Below are 18661 nucleotides of genomic sequence, written 5' to 3'. Positions count from 1 at the left end.
GGTGCCCAATGGTGTGCTTGTCTGCATTTAGCAGTAAAAAGCCCCTTGCAAGCAATTCCTCTTTTGTATGATTTAGGCTAGTTGCGATTGTAAAGATAGCATATGCTTATATAAAAAATTTTTTAAAAATCCTAGTCTTTTAATTCATATCCTGAGCCAGATCACCCTAAGGAAATCGTGCCATATGGCCGTAGTGCCATAACTGACGCTCCCTCACAATGCAGATAATGTGCCCCATTTGGGACTCCGTGAGCAACCGCTCTTTGGACACAAAGTCAAACCAAAGGTACCCAAAGATTCTCCAAAGAGGCACAGTACCAAAGGAGTCCAGTCTTCGTCTCAGGTCACTGGATAGCATCCATGACTCACAACCATATAGCAAGACAGGAAGCACCAGGACTCTAAAGACTTGGACCTTTGTCCTTTTCATAGATATTTAGAGTGCCACACACACCTTTCTAGTGACCTCATGACCCCCCATGCTTTCCCAATCCGTCTAATGACTTCATAGGAAGAATCACCAGAGACATGAATGTCGCTGCAGTAAGTAAAACTCTCAAAAAGGTCGACACTCTCTCTACAGACAGACACACTGCTGATGGCTGTGCTCAAGAGGTCGTTAAAGGCCTGGATCTTGGTTTTTATCCAGGACGCTTCCAAGCCCAGACACTCAGACTCCTCGCTCAGTCTCTCGAGAGCTCAGATCAGCGCCTCCATTGACTCTGCAGGTATGACATTAAATGGAATCAGGCCCTGCAAGCAGGGAACTTGCAGGGAAATCATGGTGGTTGATGGCACTCCACCCAGCGTAAAAAAAACTTCACGCAGCTCTGAGATGACAGACAGGACTCCTTTCTGCTCTCTGCTGGAGTAGCCCTGCTGCAGTCGTCCATAGGAAAGGGATAGGGGAAAGACCTTGGGAACCCCATCGCAGGAAGAGTCAAAACCCTCAGAGAGCCAATGGGGTCAGGACTGTTGGGGATCAGAACTGGTGTGGTGCTGAAGTGTTGCCTGCTGCAAGATAGCAGTCAGGTCACAATTTGAAGGGCCCATCTAGGTAGGCAAGTGGAACATCTTGTCTCTTTGTTATCTATGGAATAGAAATCATGTGCATTCCATGTTGCCTCAAATTTAACCAGAAGCAAGGGAGATGGCATTTGGCATGCTTCAGACAAGCAAGTCAGGCATTGCCACACCATATGGATTATGTTGCTTCACTCTAGGGATGTCTCAAGAACACACACTTCGACACCAACAATTCCAATAATATAAGACTACTAGCTTTTTTACAGTATCTGTAGTACCAAAAGTAAGTCAGTACTGCACTCAGGCGAGGCTACAAATAGATAAATTACTTGAAAAGGCACAATAATACATGAGATAATCATAAATAAAAACTACATATAGTAATGACTGGATATGTGAGGAAGAAAAAAGACATAAAATCAGCATTATATGCTAGACTGGTGGTAAATGGCCCTGAAACTGATCATTGGCTTCTTTAGTAGCCACTTTACCATGCTGCATAGGTCTTTTGTGGTGCCACATGCTCCATGCTGCTTTGTCTATTTTGCCAGCACATACACGCCGCCCAGCTCTGCCTCACACTGCTCGCCCAGAGTCAGTGTCAACATGTCTGCCATACTATACACCAGCTCCATGAGCCAGCTCAAAGTCAGGGTCTGCATCCGAGACTCACCAGAGGCCGCACATTTAGGCTGATGGGCTTTAGCCAGGGTCTCCAGGTATCCTTTCCTCCTCTGGCATGATCTCAGCCACCCAAGGAATGTGTCCCTCTCAGTTCTGGAATTAGGGGCACTACAATTTAAAAATGACTCACAGTTGTGCTGATATACAGCACCGCATCAACACCTATAAAAATGAAAAGCAGCAGAAGTCATGTATGGCAAGACTTTGTGTTCAAGGCAGGAAAGTTTTTAGCACCAGATTGCAGGAATTGTACTTTTTATAGAAAAAAATAAAGCCAAAACACGCACACGCATAGGCTTTTGTTATATCCACTTTTACCTCATTATAGAGTTAGTTCAGAAATAGATTTTGTCATGCTTTAAGAGCACAATGATGTGAAAGCTGCAAAAATAAAAAGCTTTTTTTTACAAAGGTTCTGAAATAATTGGAGTAATGTAAAACTGACAAGACTGATTTCACAGAATATGCCTTTGTTAAGATTTACCTTATTTTAAAAATGTATTTCTCCTAAAATGGATTTTTCCTCAGACATTTATAGATGCTCATATGGGTTTTCAACTATGGCAATAACAGTCTTAATTATAGAATCACTCCTTGATAAATATTTAAGGTAGTTTAAAATTATTTATACTTTACCAAGAAGCCATCTTATTTTGGCACAGTCAATGCTACTGTTGTGCCATGGTAGCTGCTAAGGGCATGGCTTTATAGACACATCACTAGTACAACCATATAAAAGCCTATATATATTTAAGAAGTAACATTCTAGATTGTTTGATTACTCTAAAAACTTTGTCACTGCAATTACCTAAAGGTTTCTCAGTCATTGATCTCTTGCTTCTGTTTTTTGACTTCATACTTGCCTAAAATTTTGGTTTTGGTTGCCTCTATAATAGTGTAAAAGGACTGCTTGCCTTTTGCCACACTTGTTGAAAAAGCATGTGCAAATGTGAACAGTTGCCAATTTTTTAGGCGTGCCTGCTATTTATAATGCCAGCACATTCTTTTGGTGAGTCATCCCTAGCTAATATATAATGTCCAGTGCTTTGGCAATAGTTTTTTTCAGTTCCAACCTCTTGCAAGCTTTTAATGTCTCTCTTCCAGTTCTTCCTTACCAATCGCCATGTAGCAAAACAAACTTAAAGTTTGGACAAATGTAAAAATGTAGGGACTGATTTGGACAATTAAAGGAACAGTAATTTGTGACATTTGATATTTGAATTAATATGACTTATCCATTACAAGTTAATCTTTAGTAAGTTTTTTAACTGGCTGATGATGAAAACATTAATCTTATAACAGCAACTGTTACAAATATAAGAGAGGAATTACTTTTCAATTACTGCTGTTGAGTCTGCTGGAAAACACAATATCTGCATTAATGGCAGGATGGTGAGAGACAAGCTTCATACTGCAGACTTTAGAGAAAGGCAGCCTCTTAGACATAACAATTGAATAGCTTGGGGCAGAAAGAATTTTATATGGATTGCTTGGCAATGGCTTCATGTCCTTTTCACACATTATGCAACATTTATTGCTGGCCTACCTTCTCTCCTGATCTTAACCCCTAAGAGCACCTTTGGGATGCTGTGTATTGCAACATCAAGAGGCATGAAACTCTGCCTGCCAGTGATAAGCAAATATATTTCATCTTTCAACAGCAGTGAGTTAACATCCCATACCAACAGTGGCTCTAAAACAGTTATAGATGCAAAAAATATGTTATTCAAGGCACTGAAAGGCAACTTTTGTTAATATTCAGTTGCATTGTTCTTTTGTTGTTTATGCTACACTTTTGTTTTCCTATTATTCTTCTTATTTCTGCAATGAATGAACAAATTTCATTCCATCAACAACTACTTTATTTCTTTCTCCATCAGTGTATTTATATATTTATGTGTGTGTTGTGCACAGTAGGCAGGTTTCTAAAATACTTTAAGCCAGTGGGCCCCAGTACCACTGTAATGTAGGGTTGCTGTCAAAAAATGTTCTATCAATTTTGGTAATAAAGAATAGCAGAGACACCCTGAAGCAAGAAGGAGAGAGCAGAAATATAAAGTTTATGATGTAGAAAAACTGAAATAGTAGTTCTTGTCTTACTGTGAAAAAAGACAGTCAGGAATCTGAAGGACAAAATATTAGTTATAGTAAAAATCACTACCTAAAACATTATTCACACCTATAGCTCAAGAGATTTACACATATTTTCACATAACATTCAAATAATCACTTTTATGTGCAGAACTGAAATGTCTTTTTTTAAACTAACCTTCAACAAGTTGCCTATCAACGGATTTATTTATTGAGCTCTCTTAATCCTGTTTAATGATCATGGAGCACGGGAACCAGTCCCAGCAGCCCTGGGTGTAAAGCAGGAGCCAACCTTGAATGAAGAGCCATAAAACAAAACAAAAAAAGCAGGTCAAAAACATTTTACTGAGGTTTGTTTGTTTTCCATTAGGTGATGTCATAAAGTTATTTTTATAGCTAGTTTCAAGTCAGAAGTCTGTGCTCTTATGCTTCTATGTTCTGGTTAAATCTCATTGATCTCCATGAAGCCTCATGATGTTGCATAGTTCAAATCTGATTCATTTTAGTACATTTTCTGTAATTTTTTTCTTAAAAGAGTTATTTATTCTTATTATTCTGATGATGCCATTTTGTGTTTTGTATTGTCCCTGCCATTTTGCCTTTGCATAGCTGCCACTATAATTGAAACTCCTGGGGCCTCATGCATAACTCCGTGTGTAGAATTCGCACTATAACATGACATAAGCACAAAAGCCAAAATGTGCTTATGCACAGAAAAATCCAGATGCAGGAATCTGTGCGTTCGCCAACTTTCGCGTTCTTCCGCTACATAAATCCCGCTCAGCGTGGAAATAAACGCATGTGCACGCGCTTGCTGTCCTGCCCCAACTCCTCCCAGAATTACGCCTCTTTGAATATGCAAATCAATATAAATAGCCCTTAAGCCCAGCGTTCTGTGAAAAGGCAATGGCAAAAGTATGAGGAAAACTAGAAGAATTTCAGCGAATACCAAATGGAGGCAAAGAAAAACATACTATTTGTTGGTTTAAACAGTTATATAAGCAACAAAAGGAAGTTGATCGAGTGACATAGCGTGTCGGAGAAGCTCAAGTTCACAAAGTCGCACAGTGCCCGAAATAAAAAAGTTGTCACATATCAAAGTCGCCGTGAAAAGGCGACTTGTAGCCCACCGTCTGAGTGTCATATGAAAGCTTATTAGGGTACAGTGAAAAAAAAGGCACACAGTGTGAAAAAAGCACAAAATGTCAACTTTAATCTCGAAATTTCCACTTTAATCATGTAGTTTATTTTGTCATTAAAGTAGAACATCATAAACTTCATCTTAAAATCGTTTAATTTACTAGTTTCTCAAATCCCATCGTAACTAAAGTAGCACGTTAAATGCTTTGTTTTGTATTTGATCTTCTATGTGCTCTATGTGCCCGAATGCTGTTCTTGATTAATTTCAGTCAGGTTTTAGAACAAATCACAGCACAGAAACTGTGCTCGTTAAAGTAGTAAGTGATTTGCGGGTAAATGCAGACAGAGGCCATTTATCTGTTCTTATCCTCTTAGATCTGAGTGCCGCATTTGACACCATTGATCATAATATTCTTAGAAATCGCCTTAGTCAATGGGTGGGCCTCTCTGGCAGCGTCTTAAATTAGTTTGAATCCTACCTGGCAGGGAGAAAATTCTTTGTTAGTTGTGGTAATTACAACTCAAAGACACATGATATCCTATATGGTGTTCCACAAGGCTCTATCCTGGGTCCGCTGCTCTTCTCAATCTACATGCTTCCATTAGGTCAGATTATCTCAGGGCACAACGTGAGCTACCACAGCTATGCTGATGACACACAGCTGTATTTATCAATTGCACCTGATGACCCCGATTCTCTTGACTCACTAACACAATGTCTAACTTGTATCTCAGAATGGATGAATAGTAACTTTCTCCAGTTAAATAAAGAGAAAACTGAAATCTTAGTGATTGGCAATAATGGATACAATGAGGCTATTAGAAATAAACTGAATGCATTAGGATTAAAAGTCAAAACAGAGGTAAAAAGCTTAGGGGTAACTGCTGACTGTAATCTAAAATTTAATATTAATCAGATCACTAGGACAGCATTTTTTCACCTAAGAAACATAGCAAAAGTTAGACCTCTTATATCATTGAAAGATGCTGAGAAATTAGTTCACGCATTTGTTTTCAGTCGACTAGATTACTGTAACGCACTCCTCTCAGGACTACCCAAAAAAGACATAAATCGTTTGCAACTAGTGCAGAATGCAGCTGCTAGAATCCTAACCAGGAAAAGAAAATCCGAGCACATCTCTCCAGTTTTGATGTCACTACACTGGTTACCTGTGTCATTCAGGATTAACTTTAAAATTCTGCTTATGGTTTATAAAGCCTTAAATAATCTCGCCCCATCTTATATATCGGAATGTCTGACGTCTTATATTCCAAATCGTAACCTCAGATCCTCAAATGAGTGTCTCCTTAGAATTCCAAGAGCAAAACTTAAAAGAAGTGGTGAGGCAGCCTTCTGCTGTTATGCACCTAAAATCTGGAATAGCCTGCCAATAGGAATTTGCCAGGCTAATACAGTGGAACACTTTAAAAAACTGCTGAAAACACATTACTTTAACATGGCCTTCTCATAACTTCACTGTAATTTAAATCCTGATGCTCTGTATATCCAATTCATTATAATAACTATTTGTGGTGGCTCTAAAATCTGTACTAACCCCTACTCTCTCTTCTGTTTCCTTTTCCGGTGTCATCTACTCAAAGCACCATGATGTTCCAACAATGATGGATTAAAAGCCAGAAGTCTGCATGACCGTCATCATCAAGTGACTCTGTGAGAACCCTAACTACAAAGAGGACTATTTCATTTATGTTAAGTAGAATGCCCAGAGGGGACTGGGCGGTCTCGTGGCCTGGAACCCCTGCAGATTTAATTTTTTTTCTCCAGCCTTCTGGAGTTTTTTTTTGTTTTTTCTGTCCACCCTGGCTATCGGACCTTACTCTTTTTCTATGTTAACTAATGTTGTCTTATTTTAATTTCTTATTTTGTCTTTTAGTTTTCTTTTTTTCATTATGTAAAGCACTTTGAGCTACTTTTTGTATGAAAATGTGCTATATAAATAAATGTTGTTGTTGTTGTTGAATTACTACGTGCTCTTCCTCCAACAGGACACAGAATCCATTACGTTCGTAATATTACAGCTCTCTAAGTAATTAAAATACTGAGAAGTATACGTGATATCATTTTCATGATGATATGAGTTAAAGCATGTTATTAAACATGGGAACATGGTGGCGCAGTGATTGTTCATGTCTTACAGCAAGATGCTTGTTGCGCCATGCGCGACCTTCAATGAAATGCTTTATTACAGAAGTACTTTATTTTTCAAACGTACTAACCCCCAATTCCTGTCCTTACTTTTCTTTCTCCAAATACCCAATCGCCACACAATCAGCTCTGTAATAGATTTTAAGCCATCTGTAAGCTTAGAACGACGATTCTTCAAAACTTTTAAGGAATATCGAAATATCTTCATAATGTTTAATTATTCTATCCATCTATCCTTTCAGTGTCGCGCCAGCCACAGCATGAAAACAGCGTGAGGCAGGAACAAACCATGAACGAAGCTCAAGCTTGTTAGCGCTGCGACACCGTGTAGTTAAAGTTTTATCTGTATAACATAATCAACATATTTTGCTGCATTTCATCTTAAAAATTATATCGTCATCATATGTAAATACGCGCTTTATAAAGTGGCTCAGGTTGTGCAATATTATAACTATCATAAGTACAATTACCTCACGGTAACTTGCAAGTACAAACAGTTCTACAAGGAGCACTTGATGGACTGATTGAGTGCGTGTATAGTTCTTGGAATGAAACTGTTTGTGAACCGCGAGGTCTGAACAGGAAAGGCTGTGAAGCGTTGGTCGGATGAGAGCAGTTCAAATAGCGAATGGCTGAGGCAGCTAGTGCTTGATGCTGTATACCGATAATTCTCTTTCCGATCGCTGTAGATCTGTGATTCACACTAAGATACAGTGATATAAATACTCCGAGTGGTGCAGTGCGAGTAATATGGAAAAAGATGATCTGCTGTGGCAACCCCTAATGGGAGCAGCTGATAGAAGAAGAAGAAGGTGCAGTGAGAGTAACAAAGCTAAAGCAGTTATGGTATTTAGAATAGTTTGACCATTCTGTGGACCATTATATTGTTACAGGCTAATTACAATCAGATGCATTAAATTTATGAACGATATGCGGTTAATTTCAGTGTATTTGATAAAGCTGCCGTTGTGGATGTGGATCTAAGAAAAGGTAACCACACAGGAACAGTAGCACTGCTTTGACGCTGGGTGCCGCCAGTCTGCAAAACCGAGCGGAGAACTTGCGTACGCCAGGGTATGAGGTACCATAGAAAAGTGCGTGGCTTTACGCCAAGTGTAGGTTCTATACATCGCGATTTGAACGTGGAAACGTTCTTACGCAACATTTCTGTGCATACGCACCGTTTATACATGAGGCCCCTGGTCTATATAAGCTTAATTTTATACATTGTGTTGCTGCCACCTGATTGGCTGATTAGATAATTTCACAGACAAAGCAAGTGTACAGGTGTTCTTAATAATCTGCTCAGCGAGCGTTGTCATACATGTGAGTTGAAGGATCACCTTCCAGGCATGTTAAACATACACGAACATTTGTGTATATATTTTCACTCCAGCACAGGAGGTGGCACTTCTGCTAATAGTATCATAATTTATTCTCATCCACAACCCCAAGAAGATGCCTAATGTGGGCAAGTAACGCCAACCCTTCTGATTGGAGACCTATAAAAGCAGACCGCTCTAAAAGATGAGGTCTCACTTGATCCAGAGCTGACCCAGAATTGAGCCCTACAATGCCTGTTGTTTAGTTTTGCTTCTGTTTCTGTACGAAAGATATGGTATTAAATGGCACCACAACATCTCCACCTACTAGGACAGACAATAGAACCCCAGGCCCTAACACTATATAAACAGGGTTCTGTAAATGAATGGGTCAATGAATATAAACCTGCGATCCAGCACAGCATTACAGGGAAATGTTTTCAGACGCTAAAGTGTCATTTTAAGAAGGATAAAGCAATTCTAAAGCTCAGCTTCCCAATTGATTTTGCTTGGGAAGTGGTATGTGCTGTCCACACTTCACACAAACAGTAGAAATAGTGCTTCAGTGTATTTATAATATACTGTATATTACAAATATATATCCCCAAATGGGCGGCACGGTGGCGCAGTGGGTAGCGCTGCTGCCTCGCAGTTGGGAGATCTGGGGACCTGGGTTCGATTCCCGGGTCCTCCCTGCGTGGAGTTTGCATGTTCTCCCCGTGTCTGTGTGGGTTTCCTCCGGGCACTCCGGTTTCCTCCCACAGTCCAAAGACATGCAGGTTAGGTGGATTGGCGTTTCTAAATTGGCCCTAGTGTGTGCTTGGTGTGTGGGTGTGTTTGTGTGTGTCCTGCGGTGGGTTGGCACCCTGCCCAGGATTGTTTCCTGCCTTGTGCCCTGTGTTGGCTGGGATTGGCTCCAGCAGACCCCCGTGACCCTGTGTTCGGATTCAGCGGGTTGGAAAATGGATGGATGGATGGATATCCCCAAATGTAACGATCATGGTAGACAAAAAGAAATGATTTCAAAAAGGAAACATCAAATTTACCAGTTTGACATAATAAGCAGAGCAAACTTTTCTTTGTTTAATAACTAGGGTGCTTTGCCCCCTGCTCGCTTCACTCGCCAACCCCCTTGCCAGCACTACGTGCCAGTCTCTTTGTAGTTCTGCCGCTCGCGTATGGGAATGTGAATGTACAATTTAAACAGATTTTAATTTTCATGTGCAGTGTTACATTTGCATCCAAACCAAGTATAACTGACCGTGATTGCATTTCACTTCTTTCTCACTATTAAACAAAATGACTTTTTCGAATGTTTGGCTCTGAGATATGTTAATTGTCTTTGCAAACTGGAAATTGTTAATGTTTTAATATGAATGGCATATCAAGATCTTCTTTGTTGTCTAATGTTATCCACGGCAGATGTACTACATTACCTTTCTTGGATACATCCTTCTTTCTACAGTAATTTGTGCGGTGGAAGACAGGACAGTGTTAACGTTTGTAGATATTCTTCATGATATTGTAAGTTGATGTTTTCATCTTCCACACGATCACCACCAACTGTTTCAGCATAGTGTATTGATATGCGCTTAACCATTTTTCCGTGTTACTGATTGACATTTTTGGTGTAAATTCATTTGACTTCCACGTTTCTAGGTGCTAGGAATGCCCGTGTACTCATTTTTTCTGTTGAGAACCCTTCGTGATGAAATTCTTCAATAAGATTTGGACATAATACATCTTCTTTAATTGGGAACTTAAAGTGAGGAAAACGTTAAAATTTATAAGAGCTGAAAGTGCAAGAAGTGTGCCTGACAAAAGCATTCACAAGACTGAGAGGTGAGAAGACTGTGATCTTGTTTGAAAATGGTGTAAGTAGGGCATGACTTGAAAGAATCTCATGTTAAAAGTTTCTGTCTCGCGGGACTTCATTCCAAAAAGTCTCTTCAAAAGTTCATGTGTCATTGCAGAACAAAAAGTCTCATCTCTCAAGATTTTTTTATTATAATAGAGATATACTACCAGGTCAGAAAAGTATTAGATCAGGCAGCAATCAGTGTTCTTCTGATCTCCAGATGTGCACGTTGAAATGTCAGTCCACATTATGTGTTTTTAACTGATTCTGATTATATACTAAAAATTCCTTTGATACACCTCATCTGACATTTTAATACAACAATTTAATTCAATTATATATTACAAACAACTTGCAAAAGATAAAAATGTACCTTATAACTAAATAATGTGAATAAAATGTTAAAATTCAAGGTTTCAATACATTTCTGTCTTATAGCTAGCATATTCTAAAGGCTTGTGATCAATAATGTAAAAGATGTTATCACTGACCTCCGTTTTTAGAGCCTGTAAGTGCTTCTGCCATCCTTGTCTGAGCTTGCCTAGCACATAAATCTTTTTCAGCAAGTATTCCTCAGATGTCTAGATAATCAATAATATAAAAATGGCAACAAAATAGCCTCAAAAGATTCACTTCAACTTACATACACCAATTGAGCAGTAGCACAATAATGCTAAATTGCAATATCTTTAAACAGAAAAATTCTACCCAAGAAGAATAGATGCAACTAAAGTAAACTAATTCTTTAATTATTTTTAGGCTGCTGTATGTTTTAAAAATTGATTGGTCCTTTTTTCTGTGATATGCAACAATGGCACAAGTACATGAGCTCTCAATGCATGTGTGTCTACTATCACAAGCACCAAACATAAACACACAAATGCACGCATTCTCAAAGTCTTTTAATCCAGTTTAGTGGATGCACAGCTGGAAACAACCCCAGACTGGGCAGGAGTCTATTGCTGGGCCCACTAACATGGGGCCAATTTAGAATCACCAATTGATCTAACATTTCAGCAAGACAAATACAGAAATACCCAGGGAAAACACATGAACACATGATGATCAAAGTCAGAACACTGGATCTGTGAAGCAGCAGTGCTAACCACTGTGCCAAAAAGGCTGCCATGCACCAAGCAATAAGTACTGTACTCTGCAAAGTAATTTGTCATGAATTGGTTAATTTACAGCCTTATATTTTTATGTGGTAAGCAAGAAAGACGGCCTATTAGCACAAATGGAATATAACTATAAAAAAACCCCACAATCAGTCCACAGGGTACAATGGCAGTTTCTTTTTTGATGTTTTTTTTTTAATTCTCATAGACAGTGTTGTATTAACTGTTGATCTCTATATAGATAATAGTGTCACTATCTCCCAGATCTTTCATTCTGAGTTCATATCCTATTTCAGTTATTGACTGTGTGACATACCAAGTGCTTCCCATGTCTGAAGGTTTTTTTTTTCTAATATTCCTTTGCAGGCTTTGTTGGAGAGGGTGAGCTTTGTGATGGGCTTGACATTAATATTGGCTGTTAACCCATTTAGCTTTGTATTTTAATAAAATGAATTGGTGGCATAAATGAATTGCAATACACATTTTCTAAAAACTGATGTCTCATATGAGCACAAAAACTGATCAGATATGGATTGAATCAACTCCAAAAAATTTTTCCTTAGTTCAAGAGCACATCACAGTCATGGTATGGAACTATATTGTCACTGGAGAAATGATAGGTATTTTAAATAATACCATAATATTTTTCTTTTGCAAACTTCATTTTGTATATTGACACTTTTCCACTGCAATAAATCTGGACAAAAGTGACAATAAAATGTCATAGTTTCAAATTTCAGATTTATCAGTGGAATTATACTAGATCCAAAATCAAAGTGTTTTAGAATGAAGTATAAAATACCCCAAAACAGACCAGATTGGTATACAGTGTCTCTTTTATGAGAAAACTAGTAGGAGTACCCAGCGTTGCCTGGGAATCTATAACTGGTGAATTTCCCAAATGAAAGAAACAGAACATAGAAATCGAACCAACATTTTTCTGATTGACATTTTATTGTAATAGGTAATATAAGTGGTCATTTTAGAGGCTTTGGATACAGTATATATTTTGTGTTGTCCTGGGGTTCCGAAAATGAACAGATTGTTAGGATTGCCCACTGTAGAACATGTCACATAGAGTTGTCCATGTGAAAAGCATGGATTTTCCAAATTGATGTCTTTAACTTGGAGTGATTACCCTTCAGCCTTAGTAATTCACATAGCAAAATCCAAACGAATAGGAAATTCTAGCCTTTTGAAATCAAAGGGTAAATCATTCGGAGTCAGCAGAATTCTTTGTATGAAAACATGTTGACGTCTTGCACAAGAATTGAGAAGGCCTTGAAATAGACTTTTTTGAACAGGAAATTGTAGACGTTTGAAATCAAAGGGTAAATCATTCGGAATCAGCAGAATTTTTGGTATGAAAACATCTTGACGTCTTGTGCAATGTTTGAGACGCCCTTGAAATAGACTTTTTTGTGGCATCGGAAGTGGACTTTCTAATGCTATGTCTTTTTTGGTGGCATTGGTTTATTAACAAAAAGCAGGACAATTACAATGTGTCACATGGTATTACGTATGGAATAAGCACCATAGTGAGTTGAATGTACATTATTTACAATACGTCAGAAAGCGAACAAATAGCACCACTCAGTCAGAAAGACCAAGACTGAAATCTTACTTTGAGTGAGCAAATAGCACCACAAGTGAGCAAATAGCACCACAAATATGGAGAGACAGTCACATGCACTGGGTTGTTCACGTTTTACATATATACGGCAGTTCCCCTTCACGCGATGAAAGCAGTCGGCTTTCTCATACTTGGACACTTCCACAATGTCTTGGCAATTTAAAGAAACATTGGTAAAGAGGGATGCACAGAGACCAAACGTGCCGCTAGATGCCGCTGCCGTTAACGTCTGTTGCAATGTGCGGCCATCTTGTCGATGATAAGTACGGGGACTTTTTGTGAATGTTGTGTCGGTCAAAAGGTGTCCTGTGCTTGACCAAGGACATTTTTCCCAACCAAACATACCCCATGACCTCCTCCTGGTCACAAAGCAGCCCCATGCCCAGTTTGGTGGTCTTGGCAATTTAAAGAAACATTGGTAAAGAGGGATGCACAGAGACCAAACGTGCCACTAGATGGTGCCGCTGTTAACGTCTGTTGCAACGTGTGGCCATCTTGTCGGTGATAAGTACAGGGACTTTTTGCGAACATTGTGTTGGTCAAAAGGTGTCCTGCGCTTGACCAAGGACATTTTTCCCAACCAAACATACCCCATAACCTCGTCCTGGTCACAAAGCAGCCCCATGCCCAGTTTGGTGGTGATCGGACGCCCGGTGCAGATTTGTATGGCGGACAAACAAACATACATAGACTCTGCTTTATATATTAGAAGATATGTGTCTTTAAAAACATTTGCATAACTGTTTTATTAATGACCACAACACTTGAGAGCAATGATCTAGTTAGAGACTCTGCTGCTGCAGACATGGAACACTACAAAGGTAACACTAAACATAAGCAAAAATCAAGGCAAGTAAGTGGGGGAAAATAATAAACATTAGGTTTTTTGTTTTAGCTGGGACAAGGAATGGTGAAAACCTTAATAATACTGTGCATAAATATGCAACTATAATATATATTGTGATGGACGGCCAGCAGCTCAACCCAGCCAGCACACCCAGGACTCTAGATGGCGACTTCCCTTCAGCTTAGCGGTGCCCCGTATTCCCACAGGACACTATGGGAGATGGAGTTTGGCTTCACAGTCCTGCTGGGTACCATGGGTGCCACCGGGTGACGCTGCAGGAATTTTTATTTCCCATATAGTCTGGAAGTACTCCTAAGTTATGGGGACGGAAGGACAGAAGTACTTCCGGGCTGAAGAAAATACAAGTCTCCATCTGACCCGGAAGTGCTGGTGAATCACGTGGACAGAAGGACAGGAGCACTTCCAGGACAAGGACTATATAAAGGACTAGTGGAGACCCAGCAAAGGTCCGGAGTTGGGAGGGAGTGTGACGGATCTGCTGGGTGGAGAGAACTGTTGTATTTATTCCTATTATTTATAGTGTATTTGGTGGATGTGGTGCTTTGAAGGCAATATTGCTGAAAAGAAGATTAAAAATCTGCTTGGTGCTTTTATGTTTGTGTCCAGAGCATCTGTTTATTGGGTTTCACAGGGCAACAGCGCCCTCTGACGTCCACAATGTATATATTGAGATGCATAAAGGTTTGATGGACTAGTACCATATCTAGGGTTGGGATTTGACTTATTTTATAAATTGTTCATGGCTTTACAAATTTTTTTCATTATTTAAACAGTGTGTTCTGGGGGTTTTGTAACTGAGGGACTCCAGACTAATCATTATTTTCTTTGTACATCATCTCTGTAACAAATTTACTTTTTGGTTAACATTGTACGTAACGTTTACCATGTCTGAGTTTTTTATTTATTTATTTGTTACGGACACCACAATTTTGTACCTCGGTTGCTGTAATACAGTGTTCGGTTTTTAAGTTATATGTCATCGGAGGTCACACTCATTACGTTATAAGTGTACTGTAGACATCATCCAAGACTGCGGACACTTCCTGAAATAATAAACCTTTGTGTGAATTATTAATAGTTCTTCAGTTTACAACTTCTGACTAAATGTTCTTTGACTTCAAGTATGATTTAGCATTTTGTTCTTAATATTAATGATCCATTGTTGACTGTGCTCATCTCCTGGTTCACTGTTTGTTTTGCCCTCATGGCCTACCGTATTCCATTCTCTGGCAGTAAACCTGCATTGAGACTGATGATGCTCAAATAGATTCCAGACCCCACAACCTAGGAATTCATTTAGGAGGGTCAAAGAGTGTGTAATTGGCATATGCTATGAAAAGAAATTATATTTAGAAGGCACGTTAAAGATTTTGTATATGTCAACCTTATAAACACATTAATACTGACTCATTGTGCTTTGGATACACAAACAACGTACTATCATGTATATGTATTTTCTGTGCTCTCCCACAAATACATAATTTCCTCATACAAAGTTTTATGGTATATCTTTACAATCCCTAAAGCAGTTGTCAAAACATATGCAAATACATGGTTAACGCATGGTTAACAATAATGTTTTTTCCTGTCTAACATTCACTGTTCTGTGAGAAACACAAAAGGAGCCTCAATCCATTTTCAGAGCTACTTACATAGTATCAAATAGTGACCTCTGACAATAATAAAATAAAACATGTTTTACTCACACAAATGAAAAGTTTAAACCTATTCATGTATCAGAAGCAGGATACAACTTAATAAGGACCAAAGTAAATCCTTTGCAGTTCAATTTACATAAAGTGAATATAAATGTTTTGATTAGTTAAATTGTTTTTTACGTAAAAACAGTCTGTCAGCTATCATGTGACATATTATGACATAAATACTATATATACTGTATATAAGCTGCTCAAAAAAACTAAAGAAACACTTTGAAAACAATTCAGATCTCAATGGGAGAACATCCTGATGGATATCTATACTGATATGGACAGGGTAATGTGTTAGGAATGAAAGGATACCACATTGTTTGATGGAAATCGAAAATTATCAACCTACAGAGGGCTGAATTCAAAGACACCCCAAAAATAAAAGTGAAAAAAAATTTTGCCGAAATTTCATTGCAGTAACTCAAAATCATACTCAGTAGTTTGTATGGCCCCCATGTGCTTGTATGCATACCTTATAACGTCAGGGAATGCTACTAATGAGACAACGGATGGTGTCCTGGGGATCTCCTCCCAGATCTGGACCGGGGTATCACTGAGCTCCTTCATCCTCCACGAACTACCTGTATACTCATGCCACATGAGTTTGGGCATTTTCATGCACAAGGAGGAACCCAGGACCCACTGCACAAGCAGGATTTCATACCGATACCTAATAGCAGTCAAGGTGCCGTTGTCTAGCCTGTAGAGGTCTGTGCGTCCCTCCATGGATATGCCTTCCCAGACCATCACAGACCCACCACCAAACCAGTCATGCTGAACAATGTTACAGGCAACATAACATTCTCCATGGCTTCTCCAGAACCTTACACATCTGTCACATGTGCTCAGGCACTCATCTGTGAAAAGCACAGAGCGCCAGGGGTGGACCTGCCAATTCTGTTATTCTATGGCAAATACCAATCGAGCCAGGCAGTGAGCACAGGGCCTGTTTCTGATTGTTTGGTCAGAGACATTCACACCAGTGGCCTGCTGGAGGTCATGTTGTAGAGCTCTGACAGTGCTCATCCTGTTCCTTCCTGCTCAAAGGAGCAGATACCAGCTCTGCTAATGGTTTAAGGACCTTCTATGGACCTGTCCAGCTCTCCTAGAATAACTGTCTATCTCCTGACATCTCCTCCAAAACCTTGAGACTGTGCTGGGAGACCCAGAACACCTTCTGGCAATGACACATATTGATTGATGTGCCATCCTGGAGAAGTTGGACTACCTGTGCCACCTCTGTAGGGTCCAGGTATCACCTCATGCTACCAGTAGTGACACTGACCATAGCCAAATGTAAAACTAGTGAAAAAACAGTCAGAAAAGATGAGGAGGAAAAAATGTCAGTGGCTTTCAACTGCTAAACCATTCCTGTTTTGGAGGTCATCTCATTGTTGCTCCTCTAGTGCACATTAACACCAAAGCAGCTGAAACTGATTAACAACCCCCTCTGCTACTTAACTGACCAGATCAATATCCCAGAAGTTTCATTGACTTGATGCTATACTCTGATTAAAAAGTGTTCTTTTAATTTTTCTGAATATTATATAATATATAACATAAAGTAGTAACAGAATTGTCTGCTTCTGGCTTGTATTTCTTTTATGACCATATTGATGACTTAAAGGGTACTGTAAAAACAATGCAATGTATTATATTTTCATAGGAATAGTATTATAGAGTTAATAATTGTTTACATGTTGTTTGCGTGCTGTTGTGAGAAGACATGCTTTCATACAATTATATGATTTGGCATTGTGTGCTCAAGTGGGCAGGAAAGCACTTGGAAAAGGACTTAAAATGATATCAAAAACACTGGGAGAACACATAAAAGTCAACACAAATACAGTATATATGATAAGTTAAATCTACAATTTTAAATGTTAGTATTAAATGGTGGTTAGGTTAAAACCTGGTATATTCATAGCTATCAAATGAATAAGTTAAATAGTTTCTGTAATATTAAGAGCATATCACATGGGGCAACTAATTGTTAATCTTAATGTAAATAGCCTGCCCCCAAAATAAGTTACTGTAGGTCTATGGAAAAAGTGACATTACTATTTCCTAAAAATTCCTTTCATGTGTACCTGTAACTTCAATAAAGTTTAAAACTAGAAATGCTTTTAAAGAAGTTGGCCTACCTTTACCAAAGTGACATTGCTAAACTTGTACAGTAAAAATAAGTCTTCACATGTTATACATTTTTGATTTCAGACTTAGATGCCTGACTAAATTTATTCAACAATTTATTTGCCCAAACCAAACATATTTCAGTAAGGATTACACAGTAGCATTAGGCACAAGTCAGTCAAGTTCTATTACTGGACAGGGCAGCAGCCAATTACTGGCCATACTTATGCTCTCTTGCTGCTGGCTAAGTAACATTTCCTACTCAGCCTGGCTTCATTTCTTTAGATTGTGGGAACACAGCAGATTATCTGGAGAATGCCCACACTGACATTCAAGAATGAGTAAAATCTATGTTGGCCAGATTTGGACCTGCTGTGAGGCACAAATGTTAACCACTGGGCCACTCTGCAATATAGCTTACAAAATTAATTTTCAAAATACAAGTATATTTTTATTTAAAATGAAATTCATCAAATATCATTTGTGTTTTACGTTGATAAAATTTTTTCACTAAGTGTTTTTAACTGAATATATTTATGGAGCATATTGCCCAAGTGTGTTTTCTGCTACCGCAGATGCAGCATGTAAACAACCGTCAAAGTCTCCAAGCTAAGAAGCTAGTCACCCCACCTGGGATGTTTTTATGCTCTTGCCTGCAGGGATAGCAGGATCTTATAACTGCTGAGATACTGACATGAACTTAGCTTATTACTCACAGAAACATAGATTTATCAGAAATTTTATATTAGACTTAGCACTGATTAGCGACATATGTTAATGAACAGTGAATAAGCAGGTGTTTGATCATCTTTAATTGCAGTTTTTTTCAATCAAATGAAAATATTATTTATAAAGTGCATTTAAACACAAGAAATGTTCACCAAAGTTCAGTACATAAACTCAGAATAAAAT

At 38.7% G+C, this 18661-nt stretch overlaps 1 long non-coding RNA gene across 1 annotated transcript in view; it reads left to right on the top strand.

Annotated features, from left to right (window-relative positions):
- The first annotated feature begins 5255 nt into the window (after positions 1 to 5255).
- Positions 5256 to 18661, top strand: part of LOC127527173 (uncharacterized) — a 54076-nt gene continuing 40670 nt past the window's right edge. The window contains exon 1 of the long non-coding RNA XR_007934475.1: positions 5256 to 5547. This is a non-coding gene — a long non-coding RNA (uncharacterized LOC127527173). The remainder of the gene's footprint in view (positions 5548 to 18661) is intronic.

The sequence above is a fragment of the Erpetoichthys calabaricus genome, chromosome 3 (genome assembly GCF_900747795.2).
Source record: "Erpetoichthys calabaricus chromosome 3, fErpCal1.3, whole genome shotgun sequence".
Lineage (NCBI taxonomy): Eukaryota > Metazoa > Chordata > Cladistia > Polypteriformes > Polypteridae > Erpetoichthys > Erpetoichthys calabaricus.
The sequence above is the reverse complement of the archived record's forward strand: the minus strand, read 5'-3'. Positions and strand labels throughout refer to the sequence as shown.